The 24,297-nt window shown below is 45.4% G+C and overlaps 1 protein-coding gene and 1 long non-coding RNA gene across 2 annotated transcripts in view; one reads left to right on the top strand and one right to left on the bottom strand.

Moving 5' to 3' along the window:
- Positions 1-5,843, bottom strand: part of LOC144829764 (uncharacterized) — a 186,378-nt gene extending 180,535 nt beyond the window's left edge. The window contains exons 1-2 of the long non-coding RNA XR_013610808.1: positions 5,704-5,843; positions 2,495-2,909 (exon numbers count right to left, since the gene is read on the bottom strand). This is a non-coding gene — a long non-coding RNA (uncharacterized LOC144829764). The remainder of the gene's footprint in view (positions 1-2,494; positions 2,910-5,703) is intronic.
- POU6F1 (POU class 6 homeobox 1) overlaps positions 5,523-24,297 on the top strand; it is a 211,186-nt gene continuing 192,411 nt past the window's right edge. Inside the window, exon 1 of the mRNA XM_078688854.1 lies at positions 5,523-5,857. The gene's annotated coding sequence lies outside the window, so the exon portion shown is untranslated. The remainder of the gene's footprint in view (positions 5,858-24,297) is intronic.

The following is a 24,297-nucleotide window of genomic DNA, read 5'->3' as shown; positions in this document are numbered from 1 at the left end:
GTTGATATGATTTGGGAGAGTGAGACACGACAATGAAAGGCAGAGAGGCTGGAATTAATTTTCACCAAGCAATGACACAGACACAGTATGGTGGTACGATTCAAGGATCACACCTTTGTGAAGGCAACTAAATCGGCTCAACTTTGAGTCTCCTTCGGTCTAAATGAACACTGAAAGGAACTGTACGTTTTCTATAAACTTAAGTGCACGCCCACTTGGGCATGATAACCAATATGTGTTGAGTTTGTGCACAGCAGAAACGTTTTGCCTAACAGCCCACTGAGGCTAATTTTCGACTGAGATGGTAGTGGCACAACATGGTAGTACACCGTAATTTTGACTGTCCTGAGATAGGGGGTTTGAATCTTGCCTGCTGGTCGGACACAACGTTATTTTTATTTTATCTTGTTTTGAAAATTCGAATATTGTGTTGAAAAGTTGGATGAACATAATTTATGTTAAAGTAATGCCTGGATTTGCCTGCTGCAATATATTGTGGTTCTCATAGCTCCAGATATTACAAGGTACGGTAGTCTGTCTTTAATGCCTATGAAACTCACGAGTCACATGAACTGCATTTAAACTGTGTTATCACTTTGCTCTAACACTCGTGAACAAGGGAACTTGTTTCCCGAAACGCGTCGAGTGCGTGTGTGAATAAATACACTTTTGAATTGAATTGGTGGCCTGGATATCGTTCTGTGGGGGAGAAAAGAGAACGACTGTCGGTTGAATACGGGGGAGTGGCGATCCCGTCCCGGCCCGCCGCTGTCAGAGGCCATTACAGCTTCTTCGCCGAAATATGGTGGATATATATATATATATATATATATTTATATATATATATACTTCACCAAGCTATTTTGTAGTACCAAACAGCCAAACTCGAGCCCAAATTCTTTTCAGCGTGTTATTTATTCATAAACAGTGTCAAACAACACCCGGTGTTGTTTGACACTGTTTATGAATAAATAACATGCTGAAAAGAATTTGGGCTCGAGTTTGGCTGTTTGGTACTACAAAATAGCTTGGTGAAGTATTTAAGAGGGGTCGCTCCCTCGCTCGGAGCCCGCCGTCGTGTGTGGCTGGTGGATTGGCAAAACTGTTCGAGGAATATATATATATATATATATATATATATATATATATATCACCATTAAGAAGTTGCCTGTATAGGATTGGCCGCACAAGTGAGTATCTGCCACAAATTTCTTTAATGCAGGTTCAGTGATAGCGATATCTCCCAGCACTCTAAATCAAGTCCAGTAAGCGCCGACGCGTTTCGTGTTATAAACCCTTTATCAAAGGCTCTGGAAACAGCACGCCCAGTTCAATTTCATGGCACCACCTCTCGATCTTGTTATCCCGCCTCAGTGGGCGTGGCCAAACTGCATGGCATGCTGGAGATCGTAGTGCCTAATCTTGCTACAGTGAGCTGCCCGGGATGTGCCACAGTCTTTAAAGTCTTACCCTAGTGGGTTGGTGATGTGTAAAATAAACGCCTCACTGAAACATTGTTTCTGCACAAAGACGGCTACTCGTCCCAATTGTGGTGGCGTTGTACACCTTGAGCACTGATGAAAGCTAATTGCTGAAACACGTCTGCGAAATAAAGGTGACTTTTAAATTTCCCGGAGTGCCCGTGTGTGTTGTAACTTGCATACGTTGGAGCTTATATCTACAAGTGAGTCCCTTCCTCACTACGAGAAGCACCCGCCTGGAGTTCGATTGTCTGCCTGAAGGAATTTGGAGCGAAAAACTATATAGACGCTGAACCGTCTCTTCACGGAAGGGCCCGCGACCATATGTTAGAATTATCCCAATTCAAGGACAACTTTATTTATTGTTGCCTGCGGTCCCGACCTGCTGCAAAAGAGGCCTGGCGAGGGAAAGGCATACACAGCGTTTGTGGCAAGTAACATTGTAGCGGACTCGATGAATTCCAAACGCCACTGACAGCATTGAAAATATCATGGAGCTGCGAAGGAAATGAACTATCTTTATTCAAACTTGAAATATCACCTTTCAAGTACGGCGAAGTCCTGTTTCAATTGCCACGCATGGAGAACTGACCAATTAGGAGAGACTTTCCTCTCTTTAAAAAATCGGAACGTTGTGCATGAGAGACCTACACCTTGAGCACTGATGAAAGCTAATTGCTGAAACGCGTCTGCGAAATAAAGGTGACTTTTAAATTTCCCGGAGTGCCCGTGTGTGTTGTAACTTGCATACGTTGGAGCTTATATCTACAAGTGAGTCCCTTCCTCACTACGAGAAGCACCCGCCTGGAGTTCGATCGTCTGCCTGAAGGAATTTGGAGCAAAAAAAATAAATATATATATATATATACCAGCAGCCCGTCCCGACCTTGTCCGGGTGCAACAGGCTTCCCCGACCCCCGCCCGCCCCGACATTGTGCAGCAGCCCGGGCCCCCGCCCGGCCTGTCCACCGCCTGCCCCGACCCCCGCCTGCCCCGACATGGGTCCCCCTTACCTGAGCCACCGCTCCTCCCGCCTGTCCGCTGCTCGCACCGCCGCTGGCCTGTCCGCTGCTCCTCACGTCACCGCTCCTCCCCCGCGCCATGTCCGCCGCTCCTCGTCGCGCTCCTGGACGCCGCTCCTCCCCGCGCTCCTGACGTGAGCACGCACGTCGCGGCCGGCGCTACTTCGGAGGGACTACTTTTTTTTTACTTTACATTTTTTAAATAACGTTTTTTATTTTTACTTATATAGCCCATAACCATCTACACACCCTGACGATTCCAACGGTGTATCGGGTGTGTGGATTGGCGCTGTGGTTCCAGAGTTTACCCGCCTCAAAGGCTGAAAGTTCTTCCTTTATTATAGTAGTATAGATATTTAGATTTACCAACTATCTGCTAAGCACATCGATAACATCAGTACAGCACCTAAAAAGAAAAAAGAAGAAAGCAAGGACAGTTAATCTACTCTGTAAAGACACCATCTTCAATTAGTATAATCTGAAAGCTGACACAAGAGAGAGGCAATAACCACTTAAACCACAGCTAACTGGTACTTGAATACAGTATAGTGGTAGAGTGATAAACGTTATAAAGAAATCAGTTGTTTAGTGAGAACTTGTAATCTTGTGTTTTATAATTACAGGTGTAGGAGGTCCTTCCTTGAGAAAACCAGTTGGGCAAGACACCACAGTTTCAGTCTCTCTTTTCTCCCATTCCCCTTTCCCCCGCTTTACTGCTAGTTAAATATATTTTGACTGCAGTGGAGTAGAGGAGCTGGGAAATTATCTTCTGACCCAGTGGAAGCAAGGTTCAGGTACTTGGTCTTCGACAGAGACATTCGAAAGATTTTTTAGAACAATTCAGAGATCAACCTAATACTATTTTGAGCAAAGCAGTCAGCTAAAACTTCACGAATACCTGCATATCTAAGATCCTATTTGTTTACATTCTGGTAGCCTGTTCAATGAGGTAGATCTGCTCGCTCAATGAAAACAAGCATTGGCAGGGCAAATAGGTCGAGCCTATGCAAAGTCTATTGGCTTTGTCAATGTTTTTAGGCTGAGCCTAGCGCAGCGCACATGCGCTTCTCTATGGGAGGCTTCTTGTGAGCACTCTAAACTTTTTTGTGTGGGTCTGACTCCCCCCACGCGCATTTGGTTGGCTGTGTCATTCTCTTATTGTAGCCTGCAATTGTCTAAAGGCGTGCGCATCTCCCACCTTTTTGGCAAACGTTCATTCCCACAGCGTTTTGCTTGCGGGAGCGAGCAGGGTAGTAGCTGCTTTCCTGTCCTCGTGGGTCAGGTTACACGCATAGTGCCAAACTTTCGCTTTTTCTTTTATCTTCCTGTGCCCGCCCCACCACTCCTTGAGCTGTTTCCTGCAACTAGCTCTTGTTTTTTAGCTGTTGTAAAATTCTATTTTAAGTTTTGCGATTAGGATGGGGGGTGTATCGGGGGGGGCACTCTAAGCACATCAAAACGGCGAATTGTAGACTGTACTTTCACAGCCTGCATTCTGTACATTTCCAGAGTGAATGTCATCCTCTCACCACACCCTTTCCGCACAATGACCAGCTTCGCTCCATCGATGGACTCCAGAGCAAGTTGGGGGCTGGTTTCTGTGGCACTGAGACACACAGAGCTTGCCATGCACGTGATAATTAAATGTTTGCTTCCTGGTTCCTCCATGACGCGGCATCTTCCCGGGTAGTGTCGTGATCCGAGCCCATATCTATGGGGTCAGTGTGTCCACCGCTGAGCACTCAAGCACCAGTGCGCTGTCCATTCTTCAAGGCGGGTCGCCCACATAGACATGAGCCAATCAGCTCTAGAAAATGCCCCGTCCCCATCTTTGTTCGGATTGAGTTGCGAGGACGGTTGTAAGGGCTTTTAAAGGGCAGTGTAGAGCATTTCTGTATATAACATCCAGCATTTGATGCCTATGATATTAAAGCCAGACATATTTGCATTGCCGGGGCTCGTTTATTAGTGTCTGTTGAACACTACTGCAGTCAATCTGCAAGTCCTAACACAAATATTTGACAAAAAGACTGATACAGTGCAAAAAAACCCTACAAACTGCAAAGAATTGTTTTCTTCTAAACCATACATGTATTACATAATTTAATTTCTTTTTTTGTGTTTTTATTGTTATTTATATATACTAACAAAGGATTTGTACCTTACCAGAAATTCGGCAACAAGTAATGGTAAAACGATATGACTTATCCTGTTCAAAAAGACAGACTGATAAAGAACTACCAAGAAAGTTCTCTACCAACCTCCCTGCACCGCCAAACGCATTATTTAATGTCTAATGAGTCATTGCCCTTTTGAGATGTAAAATAGTCCATTAGTGCACCTGCTCTGTAAGTGGTAAATGATAAATGAAACAGCCAATAGCACAGGGTGAGAATGAAATTCTGCTCAGGGCTGAGGCAAATCCGCTTTATGTATAATTTAAAGCATTGGTATTAATTGATCTTTCAGACGTCTGTGGTCAGGCCAGACCTAAAAACACATGTAAGAAAAGCCTGATATCATCTTATCGTTTTCAAATAATGGAAGTGGCAGAAATTCTCTTGAACATATCTTTTGATGGCAGTCACAATGGAACCTGCCTTTACATGCTTTAGTATGCTACGTATAAATTGCGCAATTTGCCCCCCTGGGGGGGGGGATGTAATCCTCTACTGAAATTTATATTTTGTGTTTACAATATAGGACGTAATCGCGTTTCAGATATAAAAATAACAAATTAATCGGTCATGATTTACATACCCTAAGAACAGTCAGTTCCCTAACTCGCGTTTATTTATTAATTGTGAACCGTTCTCATAGCGAGAGTTTACGCTGACCAAACTGCAATCACCTCACAAACCCTCCTTTATTCCCCGCCCATTTCCTCTCTCCTCTGCTTGTGAGGAGCTGCAGCCGGGCCCTCCCTCTCTTTAGAGACATCCTGTTTAGCATGCAGCCCTCGCCCTGCATAAATTATGTTCATGACGCAGTTGCAAAAAAAAAAAATGTGCAACTAAAAAAAACTGCATTCAAGTTTATAAGCGAGGGGACCGCGGATATCTATATATGGTTTTTAGAAAACGTACTGCTTACGCGTCTGCCACAATTCCAATTTGGGAAAAAGTACCATGGCACAGTTTTGGAATAATATATATAAAATATTTATATATTAATGAGACGAATACTGCTCCTCTTCGTACCTCTTTGTGCGGAAAGCGGAGACAACCAAATTAAATGCCGGACGTGTTTACACACCATTTCTCTTTCTATTTCATCTTTCCGAGATATATTTAAAAAAATACAGTGGCGCAGAAAAAACGGACCCCTTCGCCTCACGGATCATCTCAAAAAAGGGTAAGTAAACCAGGGTTTTACTGACGGGGAAGGAAGCCCGTAAAATGGGAGGTTTTTCATTCTTGTGGCGTTAATATGCAATGGGTGTTAATTAGCATAATTTATATATTTATGAATAAAAGGAGAATTTTAAGGATTACAAGTGGCTGGTTTGACATTAAAAAAACGTTGTGGACTTCCACTGGGCACACGTACACCTTTCATTATATACATATTTTATATATTCGTACTATTTGGGTCTTTGTGAATCGATGGGTCGCTTTTTTTCACCCCGATGTTCGCAACACGAAAATGGTGGCGAGAGGTTTGCGCGTTAGGCGTGTGAGGTGATCGTACTGCGCGGGCGCAGAAAAAAAGCCTAGTCCCAAGTGGAAAGAGAAGATATACTTCAAAGGGAATTGGCTAGGCAGGGCACGCGGGAGACTTCCGGAAGTGTGTACATGCAGGCCTCCATTTTTGAATGGGGTATATTGCTGTAATTCCTATGTACCGTCCACCACATCTTCTTTTACTGTCCTACCACTGGTCGAGGCGTATGTTTGATGTCTCGCCAGAGCAAAGATGTTCATTGTTTTATATATTCATATTTTTGCTTGTACAGTCTGTGCTTGGTGTGCCTTATGCCTGCGTCGCTTTGATTCTATGGCATGTTATTTTTTTTGTTTGTTCCATTCCTGTAACAGTTCTCTCATGTAACGTAACTGGTTCTATTGTACAGTGCTCTGACACCTTCGGGGGGAAAGTCCGCGCTTTATAAAAATGCATTAAATAAATAAATAAAATAAATTGTTAATTTTTATGCTAACAATGTTCGTTTAGCGATAATCCCATAGCGAAATGGTATGTGGCTAGGTGGCCAGCCTTTTCCTTTTGAAGCTAAGATTCCTTGGTGGCTGGTCGTTTAAAAAAAAAAAAGTTTTATATAGCGCTAGCTTGACCCGTGGGTGTTAGAGCGCTTTACATACACAAAGGAAAGAAAATTGCATTACATAGCAGGACTTAAGGATGCATAAAGATATAAGCAAAACATAATAATTAGCCATACAGTGAAGGGGCGGGAGAAAACACAGGTGGTTGAAACAGTCAAATAACCACCTATTCATGATGGTGAAGTGAGAGGGGAGTCGACTAGCAGTGGCGTAATGAAAGTTGAAGGGGCCCCCCTGCAAGGTACACAGAGGGGCCACCTCCGGATTTAATTTGTAACTCTCCAGCGTGAGTACAGTGCTGAGGGGGCCTCCTGCAGCTCGTGCCCCCCCCCGCACTGCGGGGGATGCGGGGGCCTGTGTTACGCCCCTGTCGACTAGGTTATTGAAGTCTAGGTTATTTGACTTGGTCGGTAAAGTATTTTCGCAGATGCTGTCAAGGGGCAGCGGTGCCACTATTTTTCACGGAGTGTGTGAATGCATTTTCTACTACAGAGTTTTATATTTTCATCTACTCAATAATTATTCCCTGCATTCCGAGAGTTGTACTATTGATTATGTAATGTAATAACCAGGATGCAATCCCAAAATGCAAAGAACACATGGACTAGATGAGCTATTCACGGACCTACCTGTTAAAAGTGACAGTACTTTAAATGTAAATGGGTAGATACTGTCCGGTACTAAGTACCTGCACTTCTTTAATTTGGAAGGGATAGTACCTGCACTTCTATATTTCCTTTTATATCACTGCTCTGTTGGAAGCCTGTAGTGAATAAAAGTAGATCTGGTCCAAGTAGTTTTCATGTAAGTTTATTCCTTGATGCCCAGCCCATCCACCAACTGACTCACACACTCACCGACATTCCACTCATCAACATTCTCTCATCACAGTCACACTGGCTGAGCAGCAGTTATAACACATCTCCTTTCTTTATATTAAATACAGAAAGACTCTAAAAGGAATAACAATGAAGTCTGAAGCAAACAAAGTATGGCATAGGAACAATAGCATGCAACAGAAAGATAACAAAACCATTGCCCCTAATAAGCAAGGTAGCAACGATCTAAACGCAATAGATCTGGTCCAAGTAGTTCCCATGTAAGTTTATTCAGGATAAGATGTTACAGCGAAGAGCCCCACCAGGAGCAGCCTTCCTGCTGCTCAGCCTATCCACCAACTGACTCACAAACTCACCAACATTCCACTCATCAACATTCTCTCATCACAGTCACACAGCCTTATCTTGAGCTTGATTAACAACGAAGCCATGAGATAACAGCACATCCACTTCATGTTTTTTATTTGCCGTCTGCTTGTGATTGCCCTCTTGTTCCCTTATGAATTCTGGACTACACATACTCAATTGCGTTTGGCATTTGTCAGCCACTTTCTTTCCCTTCATTTCACCAGCATAACAAAATACCTTCATAAAATGTAACAGAGTCAGGTGCTTTTCAAACCTATACCACCTTCCAAAAAACAATAAATTCGCCATTGATCTTAATGGGATAGCCATCTTAAATGGATGACTTCATCCGCATTCTTGAGACAAGAGGTTGACCGGTATGCATATCAGAATGCAAAGAAAAAGCTTTACTGGACCACCTCTTTTGGGTGATACCCATACTCAGGAATAATTTGCACCCACCCTACAACATAGTTGCCTCTATTGTGTAGTCACACAACTAGTGGTCTGAATTGTCACCCGTCCGGCTCTTATGAATTCTGTTTGGTATATTTGCTTCCTTCTCCATCAGTCCTACGTTCTCTCTCTCACACAAGTCACAGCTGATAAGCTGCAGCAAAAAATAAGAACATTTATGCCTCTAAACTGGTGTAGAAGTGTAGTGCAGTACACCATTATGTCATATTTAGATCGTACCTTTATTTTGGACTTCCTCATTAATTGACAGTCAGGCAACAAATTACCCAGGATGCTGCTGACCTTGTCATCTGCTACCTTAATTGGCTAGTTGCACTGCGCTGTAATGATGAAACATTTGTCTTTTGAGAGTCTTTCAGGCCTTACAGTGGCGGATGCAGGACATCTTACTAAAACCCCACTGAGCTCTCACGGTTCGCCCATCCCATTTAAAGGGAATCAGTGGGTTACTTCTGGCAGGGATGTAGTAATCCAGGAAAATCACTACTTATTATTCTTGCGTTGATATTTAGGGTCCACCCATGCCACCCATGACAAGATAAGTTATGATCAGCCCTCCAAAATGCTCTACCGGTCCTATGCAGTCGCCCCAGACCCGGGTCTGTGTTAGACGCAACCCTTGAAAGAATTAATTATTATTGTCCCATGGTAATATTGTCCTGAGGAGGCCAAGAAGAATCCAAAGGCTGAAACGTGTCCGCGTCGAAAAATTTGTGGAGGAGTCTCTATCCAATTTATAAGGAGTTGTTTAATAACTTGGTGTTTTATGGAAACAAAGGTCCTAAGCCTAGAACAATATTTCATATCAATGTTATATAGACCACAATAGGAAACTATATATACTTTTCCTGTACCCAGCCGGGCAAGGAATTTATTTATAGAATAAAACAAATGCTTAAAGTTTGAAATGCAATTTCACAACAAACATTTTCGTTTGTAGTAGAGCACAAGCCTGTGCCGTACTTAGAAATGGGAGAAAATTAAAGGTAAGGATATAGAGAAAAGAAAAGTTTACTTCAGGCAAGAAGAGGTGAGCCAAAACTGGGTACTGTTTTACATCAAAATTGACAAAAATTCCCAGAGTAGTACATACATCCAAGAGTATACAAATTAACTGTATGTCTACTAAACAGAGTCGACGGCGTTTCGATCCCGGGCTCAAATTATATAGGGATCATCTTCAGGACTTAATGATTATATTGCCTGGTGGAACAAAAATATATATACGCCTCTGCAACCAAGAGTTAGGTTTATAGGCAGAGGAGGGTTCCAGCGCTGGACGTAATTGAACGTCGTGCCTGGGTGCAGGAATTGTCCTGGGTTGCACGTTGGTATGCTTGAGGAAGCTGGGTGGCTGGCGTATCGGTTCAGATCCGCGATTGATGATCGGTTTAAAGTGTCGAGGCAAGTCCCGTTTGGCGGCCCCGTCTTATTGTGTTAGAGCTGCGGTCGATAAGTTATACGATCCGCGCTTAAAGGAAAAAAATGTCCGGTGCTACGGTCGGTGTGATACTCGATCCGCGCTAGAAAGGATGTGTGGATGCGTTGCCGGTCCACTGGTTCCACGCGCTAGAAAGGATGTGTGGATGCGTTGCCGGTGTACTGGTTCCACGCCAATTGCACTGCTTCCTAAAATAATAACTTGGTGTGACACAGTAGAGCTAAAGGAAAAGAAGCGCCTTTGCCTAGAGTGTTCACTTAGACTACCTCTGAGTGTATCACCCAAAATAAATGTGTGAACACTAGTACAAATATTTTTGGGTATTGGCAACGTAAAGTTGAGTTTATTGTTTTTTGTATGTGTATATATATATATATATATATATATATATATATATATATATACACATATATATATATATATATATATATTTTTTTTTTCTTTCTTTGTATGTACTTTTTCACATGTAATTTTGAAAGTCCATTGTTATTAAGTTTTGTTCGGAGATCCGTCCAATTGTATATGTGTGTCTTCATTTATTAGACAATATATTTGTGAAGGACTATAAGACTGAAGATAGGGTAATTGAATGTTCCCCAGTCTAAAATAAAAGTTATATATTCATTCCTCCGTACCTATCTTTTTTTTGTACCTCACAATAGAGTGTACGGCTGCATTATTCAAGTAATGCTTTTTTCATAACTGAGAATGACTGTTGTTAATTGCATGTTGCGACAGCCTTTCATGTTTTTTCGAAACCGTAATGAGTAACATTTAAACACTATGCTCATTTCTAAAGATCAGTCTGGAGAAAACAACTAATTGATTTGGAAAGCATCAAAGTAAAGAGTGTTTTATACTTGTTTTAAAAGTCTGCCTGTTGGCTCCAATACAAGGTGTTGTGGCTCACTGTTGTTTAAAGTTTGTCCAACAATTCGGTACTTGTGTAAACTGTGCTAAGTGCCCCTTAATCTGGTTAATGAAGATTTTGCAAACTACTAAATAGTTCTATGCTCAGTTGTATGGATGAGGCCCCTGGTCAATTGTCTTTTTATGGTGGTGGTAATTGGTAATCACATTGTTCATATAGTATATGTTTGGTCTACGCTATTTATCATAATACTATTGTTTTGGGGGGGGGGGGTAATTTTATATAGCACAAACTCGACCCGAAGGTATCAGAGCACGTTACATGAGCACCAGTTACATTACAGACAGACACATTAATTTTTAGGCACAAGGAGATGAAGTAATTCGCCCCAAATCACATAATGTTGAGCCTCCCGCCGAGACACAAAGCCAGTTTCCCAGCTTTAAAGTCGGCTGCTCTTGCTGCTACCCACATCCTCAACTTCCGATCGGTAAACACATGCCGAAATTTGGCACCCTTTCTGATGCTATTGAATTAAACGAGGCAGCAGGGGCCCCTTTTGTGTTCACTGGTCAGTCCCTGGCTGAGCAGTGACTGGCCCCTTAACATCTCTGGATGTCCCCCAGCTCACTTAAATCACCAATAGCTTTGTTGCCTCATTCTGATGAGGGTGTTGGTGTGTGTCAGCGGGGGTGAGAGGATGAAAGGAGGGCAGAGAAGGGGGCTAATGGGGGTGTTAAAAACATCGCCCGCATCTTAATGAAGAATTAAAACCTCTTTAAACTTGCAAACCGCTTTAAACTTGCAAATTAGACAGAAACAAGCATGCAGAGGCATAGATAAAAGACTGAAGCAAGATGACAGAGGTGCTGCTGTGGAAATATCCTTAATGCGGGAAACAACCTTTACAACGCAACTTTTACAACGCACTACCATTACAACGAAATTTTTACAACGCAAAAACCATTACAACGCATGTATTTACAACGCATGTTTTTACAACTCAGGTACCTTTACAACACATACCATTACAACGTAAGTATTGGTAAGTGTATAATTATATTTAAAATGATATATGTTTGGTTTTTTTTAGGGGTATTTTTTATAATTATATTTAAAATGTTATATGTTTGGGTTTTTTTTAGGGGTATTTTTAGAGTTCAGGGTCAGTTTTCAGTTTTTGGGTAAAGGGGTATTTTTAGGGTTCAGGGTCAGTTTTCAGTTTTTGGGTAAAGGGGTATTTTTAGGGTTCAGGGTCAGTTTTCAGTTTTTGGGTAAAGGGGTATTTTTAGGGTTCAGGGTCAGTTTTGGGTTTTTGGGTTAAGGGGTATTTTTAGGGTTCAGGGTCAGTTTTGAAAGGTGTTGAAAGACCTTACCGCCAAGTAGGTGATTGCGACCCACCAGAGCTCTGTTGAGCACTGTGAAATACTGGCGGATTTCTTTCTAGAAAAGGTCAAAGCTATTTACCGGGCTTTTCCGGCGGCTATTCCACACACCGACACACCTCTTAAACTGTTGACATCTGAGGAGTTGTATTCTTTTCCGAATTTAACATCTGAAAGCCTGGGTAAACTGGCCCGCCAGGTGAGGTCGGGGTCCCCTGCGGACCCACTCTGTCCGGCTGTGTTTAAAGACCTAGCGGCGCAGGACATCTCACCGCTATGCTCTTTGATCAATGCGTCGCTTACGTCTGGCGCAGTCCCAAAGAAGTGGAAACAGGCCATGGTCCGGCCTATTCTCAAGAAACCCAGCCTGGATGGTAGTAAGCCCGAAAGTTATCGGCCAATTTCACTTCTGCCGTGGCCTGCCAAGGTGACCGAGGCGCATGTTAACGCGGTCCTCTCGGAACATCTACACCAAGCCGATATCCTTGACATGACGCAGAATGGGTTTCGGGCAGGTCATAGCACGGAGACGGCTCTGCTGTGTATGGTGGAGCATTTGCGCTCCGTGCTTGACGCGGGTCAAACTGCGGCGCTGGTGCTATTAGATCTGAGCGCCGCATTTGACACCGTATCTCACCCAATCCTTCTGCGTCGTTTAGAGGAGGCTGGTGTCACCGGCATCGCTCTCCAATGGTTCCGGTCTTTTTTAGCCAATCGGACCTTCAGTGTGACCGTCCCTCCGTACCAGTCCAAATACCATCTGTTGGATCTGGGGGTCCCCCAAGGTTCCTCGCTGAGTCCTACGTTGTTTAATCTATACGTAAGGCCGCTAGCTGAGGTTGTCCGGCAATGGGGTATGACAATGGTGTCATACGCCGACGACACCCAGTTAGCGGTCACGATCAGCGGGGATGCCGATGTGGATGCACCCAGATTCCAACAAGGACTGCGGGCGGTCGCCGGCTGGATGACGTCCAACTGTCTCCAGCTGAATGCCAGCAAGACCGAGGTCATGATCTTTGGCAGACAACCGGAACTTTGGGGAGGGAGATGGTGGCCAGGGGATCTGGGCCCTACACCTACTCCAGTCTCTGAGCTTAAAAACCTCGGGGTATGGTTGGATCCTTCCCTTACGTTTGCATGCCATACCAAACGTACGGCGGCCTGTTGCTTTGGCATTCTACGGAGCCTCCGTCCTGTGCTTAAGTTTTTTGATGCCGCCACCAGACAACTCATGATCCAAGCCACTGTCATCTCTAGGCTGGATTATGCGAGTTCCCTATTGGTCGGCCTGAACCAGGCAGAAATAGGACGTCTGCAGCGGATCCAGAATGCCGCCGCAAGATCGGTGGTGGGCCTACCTAGATCATGCCCCACGTCCAGCACCCTACGCTCGCTGCACTGGCTCCCGGTGGCACAGCGGATTCAGTTTAAGGCCCTTTGCGTAGCTTACAAAATTCTTAAGGGTTCACCGGCCATGATTCTCTCTAAACTTCTGATTCATTACATTCCAGCGCGGGCTTTAAGATCTGCTGATTCAGAATTGGCTGTTGTTCCTCGCTTTAAGCGCAGCAGAGCTGGCGGACGCTCCTTCAAAGTCCGTGCGGCGGTGCTCTGGAACTCCCTCCCCCCAGCGATCCGCGCCCTTAGTGACCTGTGGTCTTTTCGCCGGGCAGTGAAAACTTTTTTATTCCCTTAGTTTATTTCCTATAGGGTGTTACGTTGTGTTGTGCTGCTACTTTGTCATGGCGCCAGGACGCTCCTTCGCTGGAGCATCTGTGCGCCTAATAAGAATACATAACATAACATAACATAACATTTTGGGTTTTGGGTTAAGGGGTATTTTTAGGGTTCAGGGTCAGTTTTCAGTTTTTGGGTAAAGGGGTATTTTTAGGGTTCAGGGTCAGTTTTCAGTTTATGGGTAAAGGGGTATTTTTAGGGTTCAGGGTTAGTTTTGGGTTTTGGGTTAAGGGGTATTTTTAGGGTTCAGGGTCAGTTTTCAGTTTTTGGGTAAAGGGGTATTTTTAGGGTTCAGGGTCAGTTTTCAGTTTTTGGGTATTTTTAGGGTTCAGGGTCAGTTTTGGGTTTTTGGGTAAAGGGGTATTTTTAGGGTTCAGGGTCAGTTTGGGGTTTTTGGGTAAAGGGGTATTTTTAGGGTTCAGGGTCAGTTTTCAGTTTTTGGGTATTTTTAGGGTTCAGGGTCAGTTTTGGGTTTTTGGGTAAAGGGGTATTTTTAGGGTTCAGGGTCAGTTTGGGTTTTTTGGGGTACAGGGGTATTTTTAGAGTTCAGGGTCAATTTTGGGTTTTTGGGGTACATGGATACAGGGTTAAAATAAAATAAAATTAAATTAAAATTAAATTAAATAATTAAATACATTAAATTTAAATAAAATCAATTAAATGAAATCAAATTAAATTAAATGAAATTAAATGAAATGAAATGAAACTAAATGAAATTAAATTCAATTCAATTAAATAATATTAAATTTAATTAATTTAAATTAAAACAATTAATATATACTAAATTAAATTAAATAATATATTTAATTAATTTAATATAATTAATTTAAATTAAATGAAATTAAATTAATTTAAATTAAATTACATTAAATTAAATTAAATAATATTAATTTTAATTAATTTAAATTAAAAAAATTAATATATATTAAATAAAATTAAATAATATATTTAATTAATATAATTTAATATAATTAATTTAAATTAAATTAAATTAAATTAAATAATATTAATTTCAATTAATTTAAATTGAAAAAATTAATATATACTTACCAATACTTACGTTGTTATGGTATGCGTTGTAAAGGTACCTGCGTTGTAAAAACATGCATTGTAAATACATGCGTTGTAATGGTTTTTGCGTTGTAAAAATTTCGTTGTAATGGTATGCGTTGTAAAAGTATGAGTTGTAACGTCATACACCCCCTTAATGCACCCAGCTCCGTGTGGCCCTCAGACTATTGATACCCTTGGCCTGGGCCCAGATGCTCGCCAATGCTAAAGGTCAGCCTGCCGCTAATCCAGCATTAAGTTCTGTTCGGCTTTATTGTTCACCTGTGCTTGATAAACCATTTTAACTGCATTCAGTTAATAAATAAAAACTGCCAGCGTTTTGTGGTGGCATGGAAATGGAAAGGGCGTGTTGCTCTACTATTGAATGATTCCCACTGGCTTGGTACTTGGGTATTTCAGTCTCCTCCATAGGTCCATAACACACCTATGAGCGTGTGCACTACTTGTCTCGAGCATATGTGCTACTACTAACCCACCCATACACCTTTGTACTACTTCCTCATCCTCAAGCCTGTGTATTACTTGCTCCCTCTCAAAGCTGTGTGCTACTTGCCTCAAGCCTATGTGCTACTTGCTATTGTTGAACCAGTGTCCTGCTTTTTCCCCCCTGAACTTATAAACCATAAAACCTTAAACCTGTGTGCTCTTTGCCCATACTTGAGCCTCTTGCCTGCATGCCTGGAACCTGTTAAGTCTGTGAACTTGCCCACTCCTGAGCCTGTGAACTATTCACCCATCCCTGAGTCTGTGTGTTTATTGCTCACCAGTAGACACCTGTGAACCCAATGCCAGTGTTGAAAAAATACAGTGGGCGTGGCCAACCATCATGGCCGACGGACGTAATTCCGATCGGATCCGCACCAGGCCCAGCCACATACACGACTTGGTAGGCACTTACTTCTTCGACACTGGGTCGCCCGATCCACTGGGGCACCCTGGGGTCCGGGGGCTTACTGGCAGCATTATTTGAGTCTTGGGTGATGCGTGCAGCATAGGAGTATTTCTGCCACTGGAGTCTCCCGGTGCGAGACAAGATGGTGGCTGTCACTGCGCTGAGCCACCGAGACGAGCACTGTGGTCCCTGGACCTTCTATGGGCCGCGCGGGTCCTGCACAGTCTGGGGCTCTTGAGACCCCTCTCAGTCAGCCCCGGGAGTCGGAACCAGTTGCAGGAGGGTGGCACCCTGCCACATTGGCCCCCACGAGAGGAGCCGCGCCTCAGCTGCTGAGATCCCCGGATGCGGTGAGGAGCCCCCTGCAGAGCGGAGGCTGACACAGGACTGCTCTGCTACAGCCTCGAGGTACGGAGAGAAGCGTGGGGGGGGCCCTACACCGGAGTGAGCCACCTGGATTAATCAAGGACAAGCGGTTTCTGACCTCAAAATGGGTCAGTCAGGCACCTGCACACAGCCTCGTGAGGGGGCATCTGGTTGGAAGTTTTTCGCCCCTTGTGGAGATCCTTTCTCAAGCGAATTGGCAACACACCTGAGGGGGCCGTGGGCCAATCAACACCCCACCCCACAGTTACTGTTCCTGTGTGGCCCTGTTCAGGGTGAGCGCCCTGGCACATGGACTAGGTGGAGCTGAGGCGCCGGTGTGGGGGGTCCCCATAAGGCCTTGAGATGAGGCGCGGCCTTGATGTTGTGACCTCTAGATAGAGGGCGGATGTCGTGCTGAGTAAGGAGTCTTACTGCGAGGGAATCCAACACACATGAGAGCAGCGAGGGGCTGATAGGAGAGTTGGAGTGGTCCCCAGGCCATGTGGGGCCTGCCCTCCGTAAGGAGCATCCCAGACGTCGGTTCTCCATCTGATGGAGAGGTCCCCGGCTGAAAGCTGCCAGTGGCTACAGTACACACAAACTGAGCGCCTGTCTTTACAGTAAAGAGGTCTCCAGACCCAGCGATACCTTATTATAACGCCACTGAGCATCAATCACCCGACACAGGGAAGTCCCTCAACCAAATCAATGGGGCAGAATCGAGGTGCCGGTGTGGATTCCAGTTACCCCCGATCTTTTCTGCTGCGGGGAGGCCCCAAACAAGGGGTGGTCACGGGTCCCTATGCCACCCAAAAAGGCACATTCCACAAAAGTCTTCAGCTTCTTTACCCTCGCTAACAAGGGGACAAGCAATGAAGAGGCAGCCCGGTCAGACGGAAATATGGATCTCACACGCGAAGACCTGATGCCCTGACTACGAGAATTCAAACGAGCTGAGAGACAATATCAAGGCTGATATGGGGGCCTCTTTTGATGCATTTAAGGCCGAAATGGGGAGCCGGCTAATGGCCCTGCAAACAGATATCGACTCGATAGTGGCCCGCGTTCTAGATCTTGAGGCAAAATACCTGGAACTGGTAGACCGCATGCGGCCCTTGGAGGCCCAATCTGATGACCTACGTGCTCAGCTGAAAGCCACGGTGCTTAGATGCGAAGATCTTGAGAATAAAATTCGTGTGTGGGGCCTGGAAGAAGGATGCGAAGGCCCATATCTGGAAGCCTTTATGGTGGGGTTTTTCTCGACGGTGCTGGGCGACTCTGAGCCGGAAGTTTGTCTGGAAAGGGTTCACAGGGTGGGGCCTTGAGCTCCGGGAGACTCCAGGAAACCCTGGGACGTGCTGGCAAAATTCAGCTCTTTTAAGACCAACAAGTTGGTCTTCCAGAAGGCGCGAGCCCTCGACAAAGTGTAATTCCAGAATGCAACATGTTCGCTGTATCAAGATGTAGCCCAAGCCTCACTAGCTCGGCGCCAGCAGTTCAGACCAGTCACAACAGCCTTAAGAGACCGCAAGGTGAAATACCCATGGACCTACCCCTTTGGTTTAGCTTTTCCACTCAACAACAAGAACAATCACTGCACCGAACTGGAAGAGACGGCTGCTATTGTGGGGATTGAGGGGCCCACCCGACACAGGTGGCAGAAACAAGAGTAGCAGAAACTGAGGCAAGATCGAAGAAGCAGCAAGGGTGGCCCTGGCTACAGCAGCAGAGAGCTGGCAAGTACACTACAGGATGATGAAGACCACTTCGATTTCTATCATACACAAGGGTTTGTTTCGCTGGAGGGACCCAGATGAATATGAGGGTTGCAGGCTTTTGCAGGGGCCTTGGGAACATTCAAGTCAGCCATCAGCCACTCTGACTCTTATGATGAGGATGAGGGGGGGAAAGGTTCAAAGTTTTTATGCCATCAATATCACTTAAAGTTCTCGTTAGCTAATGTTACATTTGTGCCTAAGTAGCTTTTTTTTGGGCCTTGGAGGCGGAATTTGGTCCGCCTCAGATATCACTCAAAATGAGGTTCTCCTCTGTGAATGAGAACCCCAGAGCTCAAACTTATGGTTTGTCTCTGTTAATGTTCAATTTGTTTTGGTGGCTCGGTACCTTTTGCGATTATTTTACATTGCTTTGGTGGGGAGGGGAGCAGAGAATAACGATTCCAGGTGGGCAGTTAGAGAGGCATTTTGACCCGTTTTGTGGTGCTCGATGGGGGTTAATTGCTTAACGTGGAATGTGAAGGGTCTTAACTCCCCTATCAAGAGGCAACAGATCTGGAAATTTCTAATTGACCACCAGATAAAATAGCTGCCATGCAAGAGGAACAAAGGCTGAAACATAGAGCCTATCCACAGATCTTTTGCTCCTCTGCACACACTAAACACAATGGGGGGCTCTTTTTTTTCACTCTTCAATCCCATTTCTCCACCACAACACTGAAACGGACAAAGAGGGGAGGTTCCGAATGGTCAGGGGTGAAATACTAGGCGGATTATGCACGATTGCCATGATCTATGCACCCAACGCAGGGCAATACGATTTTTGGAGCTCTTTCCTAGCCTCGGTGGAGGGATTTGCAAGGGGCGACATCTTATTGCTGGGAGACTTCAACCTGATATGGGACTCTATCCTTGACACTACACACTTCCATAGAGCGGCGGGGGCGTGTTTAGCAAATCACTTAAGGTAGCATTGCAGGGGTTGGGGCTATTAGATGCTTGGAGGGTTGCTCATCCCACGACCCAGGACTATTCCTCCTTCTCGCACTCACATAGGACATACTCCAGGATCGATCACGCATTCATTTGTCAGTCCCACCTCCACAAACTGTCGGGGTCCCAGCTCCACCCGATTTGCCTCTCTGACCACACCCCTGTAGAGCTGGTCCTTGAGTGGCCTGCCTCGCGCCCTAAGCTTGTCAGGTGGTATTTTCCCAACTTCCTTTGCAGGGATCGGCTTCTCAGGGATGAGCTGAGAAAGGCAATCACAGAGTACTTTGACCTTAACGATCTGGCACAAACCTCACTGGCCAACAATTGGGACTCCTTCAAGGCAGTTATCCAGGAGAAGTGTATCGAGCTAGACGCCACTCTAAAAAAACAACGCAAGGGGGAACGTCTTCTTCTCAAGGGGGAGCTCCGAAAGACCGAGATGAGCACAAGTCTAACCCCACGACCCAATCCCTGTGTAAAATTGCGCAGGTTAAGGGGAACCTTCAGGCCATCTACACTAATGGAGCTGATAAGACCCTCTTGAGTTTGCAGGCCCGCAGCTACGAGGGGGGAACAAGGTAGGAACCCTATTGGCATGCCAACAGCGAGTGAGACAGGAAAAGGAGTACATCAAGCACATAGTAGATGGGAAGGGGATTACCCACCAAAATGAACCAGGGAAAGCAAAGGCTTTTGGGGAGTTCTACCGCTCCCTGTATACCGCCGATCCATTGGACATAAGAGTACAGGACTACCACCTAGAGGCTTTGGACCTGCCCCAGGTCTCGGCCTCCACGAACGAAGACTTAAGTAGACCCATTTCCACGGAAGAGGTCCAAATGGCGATAGACTCTCTTAAGCTCCAAAAGGCACCCTGATGGTCTCAATGCCCACTTCTATCGTACCTTTGCGCCAGAATTAGTCCGCCGTCTAGTGTTACTGTCATGAGCGTGATTCTGTGAGCGCACGCTGCATGACGAATCATCCCACGAGTACGTTCAGTGCCGGTATCCTGAACTACATTACCCATGAGCACTCGCACGTCACGTCAGACGTCGCGAGAAGCCGGCATAAAAGGCAATGGAGTCAGGAAACCAGTGTTGGAAATTCTTTATCTCTGTTGGTTCTTGCAGCAGTTCCGTTTCCTGTCATTGCAGAGCGGTAAGGGGGCCTGGCACCCTTTGTTTGCCTGTTGATTGACCAACCTCCATTGGAGAGCGGCTGCTCATATGCAAGCTGGTACACTTACCTGAGTGTTTCCTCGGCTGGCGTTATCGGCTAGCGGCGAGGGTTTTCAGTGGCTTTGAATTTGTTCGGCCTGCATTGTCGGCCGGCGGGGTGTCTGTAAATTAGCGGTCCTTATTCATTTCCAGAGCAGAGTGATTTACTTTTCCTTTTGTGTTCGCTATTCTGTGAGCTCTTCCCCTTGGGTTACTTTGATTGATTTCCTGCATTGCTATAAACACTTCGGTGTAAGAAGCATTACACCAGAGGTACTATCATTGAATTTTGCATGGAAATAAAAAAGACTATTTACTAATTAAGGTCCACAGATTGTATTACCACTTCTGTGGTAAATATTACGGATTGCTGTTTGTTTAAATGAATGGAGGATGTCTAAGGTCTTGTTATAAGTGTTTCTTCTGGCTCCATCTTTAACAGGGGTTGGTGTGAGTGGTAAGAGCCTACGCTCTATCCCTGTGAAGTGCGGTGGAGTCTAGATAAGGGTAGGTTCATGTTACATGTTTGAATATAAGGTTGTTACTGTTTGTTTCTGGATGCTAGGTGAGTGCTTATATATATAGCTACATGTTCTTTTGTTTCCTTCCTGCAGTTATAACATTCCAAATCCGTCCACGTAGAAGGCACCCCCTTCTACCCAAGCAACAGCCATTACAAGGATGTTTTCCTTTTATTTTCAGGTATAAGGGGTGTAGCCACCCCTGGTAGGGGTCAGTCTTAGATAAAGGTTTTGTTCATAATGATACATGTATAGAAGGTGTTCTCAGTCTGGGGTTCTTTTCTTTCTCGTTCCAGGTCTCCTTCCCTGCTGTTCTCTCCCTTTCCTTCCCACCCTTGATCGTTCCACTGACCTTTGCCTTTACGGCTTGTAGGCTTGGTTAGATCAAGAGGTGGACCATACCTAGCAACAAACCAATCCTGAGGATTGACCATCGTTACAGTTACTCTTGAACGATATAGCTAGCACGCAAAGGGTGACCCCTTCTATGGGAGAGGCACTGATCTCAGTTATCACCAAACCAGGGAAAGACCCCACTAGCTGCGCCTCTTATAGGCCTATAGCGCTCCTGAATTTGGACGCCAAGTCATATTCTAAAATATTGGCCTTGCGCCTGGAACATGCTATGCCGATGCTCATGCAGCCGGACCAGGCGTGCTCCATCAAGGGGAGGCAAACTCATGATAACCTCCGGAGGGTGGTACACATTATTGAGAAGGTACAGAGGAAGGGCATTCCAGCGGTTCTTCTCTCGGTAGACGCGGAGAAGGCCTTTGATGGGGTTGACTGGGACTTTCAGACCCGTATACTGCAACGGTTTGGTTTTATTGAGACCTTCATTGGAATGGTATGGGCAAATTATTTCGCTCCGAGATCCTGGGTCTTGGTGAATGGAGTAGCTACAGGACCTTTTAAACTTTCTCGGGGAACCAGGCGGGGTGCCCGCTATCCCCCTGCTGTTTGCGCTCAGCATCAAACCCCTTGCGGAAGGCATTCAGTCCAATCCAGACATAGGGGGGTTCTGTTCGGCACAGACAAACACAAGATTTCTCTCTTCGCAGATAACGTGCTGCTTACAGTCACGAGGCCCCAAAGTTCTCTCCCAGCTATTCAATCTGAGCTTGCTTCATATGAACAGGCCTCGGGATTTAAGGTGAGCCTCTCAAAATCCTTTCTCCTTAACTTAACCGTGTCTAAGGAGTCCATGCGGATTATTGAAGAAGCGTCCCCTTTCCAGAGCACACACAAAGATATCACATATCTCTGCATCAAACTCATTCCCATGCGAGAATACCTTTACGAAGCTAATTACCCTTCCTTGTTGTGCCAGCTTAAAGCTGACCTGTCCAGATGGAGGACAGCCTATCTCTCCTGCACTTGCTGTGCCTTTTTCAAGGTCTACCTATCCCAGTGGATCGGGCTCTTTTTTTAATTTTTGATCTGAAAACAATGATTACTAAGTTTATTTGGCAGGGGCAGAGAGCGCGACTTTCCAATCGCGTGTTAACCAGAGGAGGGGGTTTGGCCCTGCCGGATTTCTTGGGGTACTATAGAGCAGCCCAACTTAGAGTGGTCACGGAGTGGCCCCTCAGTGAATTGGAAAAACTGTGGCTCCATATGGACCGATCCGCCAAATAGTGGACGGAACCATTTGGGACCTCCGGTGGAAACAGAAACACAATCGACCACGCAATGCCTATATCAGTACCCCTACGGCTACCACCTTAAGGGTCTGGGAAGAGCTAGCTAGATCCCCGCCCCTTACCACCTTCCGTTCCCCCTACACTCCTATCCACTTCAACCCCGAGTTTCCTCTGGCGCTGCGGGAGGGGTCATTTGAGGCTTAGCGAGAGGGTGGTTGTCTCATGCTCTCTCATCTGTTTGAGCAGGGGAAATTGATGACATTTGCGGAATGTGTTAGAGCCTTTAACCTTCAGCCCTCTGAAGAATATCATTACATGCAGCTCAAGCATTGGGTCCTACAACGGCAGGTACGGCAGGCCGCCACTAGGGATTTACTCCCAATTGAAAAATGTGCGCAATCAGGGGCCTCCACGAGGGGGGCCATCTCTTTCCTTTACTCACTCATAAGGACTTTAGGATCCCACCCCGCCCCTAGACACCAAAGGTTCTGGGACTCAGTCTTATCCACCTCATTGGAGAGGAAACAATAGACCTCCCTCTATTGGGACATCCCCAAATACAATCATTCCATGTTTTTGAGGGAGGCCCACTCTAAAATTATGTACAAATGGTACCTACACCCTCAGAAGCTACACACTATTTTCCCTAATTCCTCTGATAGGTGCTTAAGGGGCTGGAGCTACTGGGGGATTTCAGGCATGTTTGGTGGGACAGTCCACGCATCAAGCCATTTTGGAAGGAGGTACTCTCCCAAATCAAACTGATTCTGAGTTATCCGATCCCGGACACGCTAGAACACACTCTCCCGGGGATTCGGGATCCCAACCTGAAACGCCAAACGCAGGGGGATCATTCCGTGATGTGGCTGTGCCTCGGGGCAGCTAAGATGGCTGTGGCGGCTGCATGGAAAAAGGTGGAGGCCCCCTCCCTTACCCAATGATATGCCAGGTTATGACGCGTACTGGCGATGGAAAGAACGGCGGATATTGTGTAAGACTCAAGGAAGGGGTTCTACTATGTTTGGGCTCCCCTGGTTGAATATCTGTCGGAGGGGCTACCTTTATTTGCATGTGGGCCACGACTGCGATCTCCACATCTCTTTCATATCTAGAGCTTTTGTTGGCTCCCCTGCTTTGATGGGAGGGTTCCCGGGATTGTGGGGACCCCCTCTCTCCCTAGCCCTGCCTTCACCCGCAACCAAACTTGAACTTTCTTTCACCGTGACACCATCGTTTGTATATTTTATGTTTTAGCGTTATGGGGAGGAGAATGGAGGGATGGACACAGACTTTTATTACCTCCCACAAGAACTTGTTGAACTGTGACATATGCTGTGTCCGTTGGAGACCTGGGAGGGTCATGCTGAGAATATTATGGGCTCGCCAAGTCCTAGTACACAAACTGCATATAATACTTTAGCTTCCTGTAGCTCTCGGCCTATATGATGCATTGGTGTCTCCTGCCAAGGTTTGTTTTACTGTGTATGTTTTATCTCTGAAACCAATAAAAACATCTTGGCAAGGGTGCCACTGCACCTGCTGCACCAGTGGAAGCTAGGCCCACTGAACCCTGATTATTGCTGTATTTTGCCTTTCAAACAGCAGCCTGGGGGCTATTTTCTGACTAGGGAGCATGACTAGTGCTCTAAATCGGACTGTGCTGTCAGGCTGTTTTGAGATATTTTTTATTGGAGAGTAATGGCATTTCGGAGAAACAAGCAGGCACTCTGGCATAGGGTACCTGCCACTGTCAGTGCTTAATTTGAGCCTGTGGTCGGAGGTGGGGCCCACCGCCACTCATTTTTGGGGAAAAGACCTTATTTTTCTTAATCAGACTTTGACCTAGAACAAGAGAATGAAATTCATACAAGGGGGGAAGAAGCAGGAAGAGAAAGATAGAAAAAAATGCGACCATGAGAGAAAGCAGGTGGGAAAATGAGCTCACAAGAGTGAGATAACGGGCGGAGA

Source organism: Lissotriton helveticus, chromosome 1_1 (genome assembly GCF_964261635.1).
Source record: "Lissotriton helveticus chromosome 1_1, aLisHel1.1, whole genome shotgun sequence".
In the NCBI taxonomy this organism is placed as follows: Eukaryota; Metazoa; Chordata; class Amphibia; order Caudata; family Salamandridae; genus Lissotriton; species Lissotriton helveticus.
This window is presented reverse-complemented; position numbering and strand designations above follow the sequence as displayed.